Below are 592 nucleotides of genomic sequence, written 5' to 3' on the forward strand. Positions count from 1 at the left end.
CACTCGAAGAAAGAGAGAGAGAGAGAGAGAGAGAGAGAGAGAGAGAGAGAGAGAGAGAGAAGAAAACAATCCTATTTAAAATTTCTTGAAAAACAATACCTAGAAATAAATTTAACCTAGAAAGTAAAAGACCTGTACTCAGAAAATTATAAGTCACCGAAGAAAGAAATTGAAAAAGATACAAGTAAACGGAAACATATATAATGCTCATGGATAGAAAGAATCAACATCATTAAAATGTCCATACTACCCAAAGCGATCTACAGATTCAACATAATCTCTATCAAAATACTAATGGCATTGTTCACAGAACTAGAACAAGTAATCCAAAAATTCATATGGAATCATAGAAGAGCCAGGATAGCCATGGTAATCTTGAGAAAGAAGAACAAAATTGGAGGTATCATGCTACCTGATATTGAACTATATTACAAGGCTATAGTAATCAAAACAGCATGGTACTAGCATAAAAAATAGACACATAGATCGACAGAACAGAGAGCCCAGAAATAAATCTACATCTATACACTCATTTAATCTATGACAAAGGAGGTAAGAATATACAATGGAGTAAAGACAGTCTTTTCAATAA

This window comes from Pteropus alecto, unplaced genomic scaffold (assembly GCF_000325575.1).
Source record: "Pteropus alecto unplaced genomic scaffold, ASM32557v1 scaffold109, whole genome shotgun sequence".
Classification (NCBI taxonomy): Eukaryota; Metazoa; Chordata; class Mammalia; order Chiroptera; family Pteropodidae; genus Pteropus; species Pteropus alecto.